We start from the raw sequence: 4,580 nt of genomic DNA on the forward strand, positions 1-4,580 counted from the left end.
TCCTGCATTTAACGGTAAACCATTCAGTTTCATTTGTTGATGAAGCCACAGGTGTACACACAAATCATGTAGAAGGAATGTGGGCGCATGCTAAGCGCAAATATCGGCAACTATATGGTACCTCATCCGAGTTGTTTCCCACGTATTTAATAGAATTCATGTGGCGAAAGAGGTACTCCACTAGACAATTTGAGCACCTCTTTGCTCAAATTGCTGAGCAATACACATTTTAAATACATATACACATAACATACTTTTTTTTTAAAACAAACATTTCTTAACTAATACAAGATTTCACAAAAGATCAATGAAGAACACAAACACGTACTGAAACAGTGACTAAACTTATGTTGTTTTGTTGGGATTAACCCACCTTTAAAGTGAAAAAAAACAGAACCGACGTATACGACAGGTATGTAAAATATATTTGTGTACTTTTTCTGTTTATTCTTAATCTTCGTGTTTTTGCAAGATTGAAAAAAATGTCTCGGAAAGCTAACATTTTAAATTCTTGGGGAAGAGACAGGGTGCCTGCGCCGAGTCTGCCCTTTATAGTTTCTATATTTAACCGTGCGTGTATATTCCTATTTTTGCTTCTGTTCTCTTCTACTTCTCTACTAGAAACGTTTACTTTGGAATATACTTCTATTGAGAAAAAAAAATCGTGTGCATGTTATTTTTAACGTAAGTTTTCAAAAACCGGCCTTTGAACTTTTAAGCGTTGAACATTAGAAGATCTTTGCTCATAAGTTTGCTGGGTCAAAGCTGACCTGGGGTTAAAGAACAATATCTAGCGATAGATTCGTGTATTGACTATCGTCATCCAGTATGCTAAAAATAGCAGTTACAATCCTTGTTACGATGTAAAGTTTGTTATTAAAAGTGTATAACAATATTGAAGAACAGACATTTCTTCAAACAAATGGTGGTAAACTAGCTGAATCGTTAGAGCGTCAGAAACACTGCATTATAATATCGCTTATTACTCTTCATGTTCCGTGTTCAAATTCCCTCGAGGTCAGTTACGTTTTTTTGTTTTTTTTCCGGGGGTTTAGTACTTGTCTGGTAGGAATGTCGATGGTAACTCCTAAAGCATTTGTTGGAATTTTGTCACATCAGCTAAACCAATGAAAAGAATGGTATGTAAGGTGGGGGTAAAAAAAAGAAGTGCTGACATCTATAACATGATGAAACAAGGTTTCGAAAATCTATAAATTTGTGCATAAAAAAGAAAAAGAAAAATTATATACATTTTTAAACTATGAAAATTTCAGGGTCCTGCTAATTAATATTATTGTGCTTTTTTAAATTTCACATTAATATTTTGTATTTAAGTTGCCCTTCTGCAGTCTCTTTACGTTATTTCCGTTACTTTATTCCCGTTGAAATACGTTGTGTTCGGTTCAATTGATTTTGAAAATAATGAAGAAATTAGTTAAATAATTTTGCCATTGTTAAGATGGTGTTTAGAGCGTCATTGTCATCATGTTTCGTACGCCAACAGCGATGACCGATTAAGCACAAGTTCTCCGGCTGCCTTGTCTCTCTTATTCAACCAGCTTGTGATATTGTCCATCCGTTGCGTTCTTTGCCTGTTTTCTGATCTACTACCCAATATTCTTCCTTCCATAATAATGTTTTCCAGACCCTTTAATTTAAATCATTTAATCCAAAGTGGGGTTCAAACATCGTCCGGGTCAACTTTACTTCTCATTCAGACTTGGTCGAGGAAGCACAACCCACGTAATGGATTTGATTCAGTGGAATTTGATTCGGTAATTGTATTATTAGCATCTTTCATTGTAAATAGCCAATACAAAATATCGGGTCCGACAATAAATATTAAAGTTAAAGGTTCAGTTATTATTCACACAGCCAACACATCTCACATCGCTATTGTTTTTTGTTGGCACTCCGTCGCTTACGACGTCGAGGGTTCCAGTTGATCCGATCAACGGAACAGCCTGCTCGTGAAATTAACGTGCAAGTGGCTGAGCACTCCACAGACACGTGTACCCTTAACGTAGTTCTCGGGGATATTCAGCGTGACACAGTGTGACAAGGCTGACCCTTTGAATTACAGGCACAACAGAAACAGGAAGTAAGAGTGAGAGAAAGTTGTGGTGAAAGAGTACAGCAGGGTTCGCCACCATCCCCTGCCGGAGCCTCGTGGAGCTTTAGGTGTTTTCGCTCAAGAAACACTCACAACGCCCAGTCTGGGAATCGAAACCGCGAGTCCGCTGCCCTAACCACTGGGCCATTGAGCCTCCACTCACATCGCTATAGTACAACACCAACAAGAACACCACAACAATGATGATAAAGCTATCCATTGCGACATTGGTGATTCAGATGTTCACAATATATTATTATTGACCACTTCAACACAAGCGACCAAGCAACATCGCGACTTGTTCAAAATTTTATAAGTATAAAATGTATAGGAAAACGTATTTGTCGTTAGTTAATAAAATCGTTTATTCAGCAGACAAACCTTTCGAAAATGCTTGAGAACTGCGTATAAGGGATCTTTAATATAAGGGAACTATTGCACTTCGCAGTAACTAGACTTGCTAAAAGCGGCAGCCATATCTCCCTCAAATTAAACCCAGCCACCTTATCGAAATGGACGGATACATTTCGTAGCGTAGTCCATTGTATATACAGAGTTTGAGGGATATTCGAGGAGACTTTTGGTAATTTAATAAAACATCTCTAATCTAGCAAGAACCAAACGTGTTTTAATAACATTTTGTGTACATTCTCTCGATAAGCCTTCTTATAAGATTATTCTCTAAATCCACCTTCGGCTTCGATGACTGCTTCAATGCCGGACCGGAATCATTGACACGACACCACTAAATGTTCCGTATTAATTTCAGACATTACCTGGAAAATGGCAGCCTTTAGTGAAGCTATCGTATTGTGAAGATGTCGATTAGCCTCTCTTTCGACAACATTCTAAACGGAGTAGTCGATGGGATTTAAATCTGGCAAGTTTGAATCTGACAAGTTTGGTGTTACATGGTCATAATGATTGTCTTGCATTCATTCTTGGATTATGTAGACCGTTTGAGAAAGCACTGAGTCTTGTTGGATCTCGTATGGCCTTCCACTGTCTCCAGTAATTTAACGTATCCAGTAGCATTAATTCTAATGCTCCGAGGAGAGATGTGAGGTGGCATAACATGACCTTTGTTACTAACCACTTTCAAAATCATCGCAGTTGCTGGAAACTCAGGGTGCATCATTCTGCAGACAGCATAAGGGTCTGCACATAAGCATCTGCCATTTCTTCTGTTAGTCTTGGACTTGGTCGAAGTCTATCGAATTAGAGAAGAACCAAGGCATATTACGCTCACAAGAGGTTTTAATCTTATTATGTCACCACTCGGCACGGATCCAACGGTTATCCGATGTCTTTGCAGACATGAATCGGCCCCTCCTCACGACATACGACTCGTATCGAATGTCCCCGTGCACTACAGTTCTAATTGTTCATTTCAATTCCTGAAGTTCTTTGGCAATGACCCGCATTAATTTTCCGGTATTATCAACGATAGTGGAGGCGCAAAGGCCCAGTGGTTAGGGCAGCGGACTCGCGGTTTCGATTCCCAGACTGGGCGTTGTGAGTGTTTCTTGAGCGAAAACACCTAAAGCTCCACGAGGCTCCGGCAGAGGATGGTGGCGAACCCTGCTGTACTCTTTCACCACAACTTTCTCTCACTCTTACTTCCTGTTTCTGTTGTGCCTGTAATTCAAAGGGTCAGCCTTGTCACACTGTGTCACGCTGAATATCCCCGAGAACTACGTTAAGGGTACACGTGTCTGTGGAGTGCTCAGCCACTTGCACGTTAATTTCACGAGCAGGCTGTTCCGTTGATCGGATCAACTGGAACCCTCGACGTCGTAAGCGACGGAGTGCCAACAACAACGATTATAAACGATGTTTTGAATCTGTCGGACGAATTGCGATAACTTCAGAGTTTCGGAACTTTTAGAATATTTTTTTTCTCTGTGTGATACAGTTGAAACGTTCTCATTAGTGGCTTCCAATTCCATCCAAAATTTGTGTACAAAATTCACACACACACACACAACATTTACATCACACATTCCCAGTCCATCAAAATTTAGACATCATTAACCAAACCGCAATAATTACGAACAATACAGAACTAACAAAACACGTATACAACCACACAGATATCACACTCAGCGATTTCATCACACCAACAAACTACTCGCTGACACATAAAATTCAGCCCAACAACAAAACATACATACAGCGCTATAAAAAGATTAGATATTCTGATGGAGAAAGGACTTTCGGGAGAAATATCTTCTTTAGGCACATGGCCCGAAATTTTGGGGGTGGGGGCCATTCGATCAGATCGACCCCAGTACACAACTGGTACTTAATTCACCGTCATTGTATCGAACATCAGGCACGTAGATCTGGTCGGCACTGCTCCAAAAGATTACGAGGTGGTGACAGGAGCAAAAATTAACCGAGAAATGTCAATGGGCCTGCAGCTGGGCACCTGGAGTGACAAGTCTATGCCGTTCAATAACGTCCT

Source organism: Octopus bimaculoides, chromosome 12, assembly GCF_001194135.2.
Source record: "Octopus bimaculoides isolate UCB-OBI-ISO-001 chromosome 12, ASM119413v2, whole genome shotgun sequence".
Classification (NCBI taxonomy): Eukaryota; Metazoa; Mollusca; class Cephalopoda; order Octopoda; family Octopodidae; genus Octopus; species Octopus bimaculoides.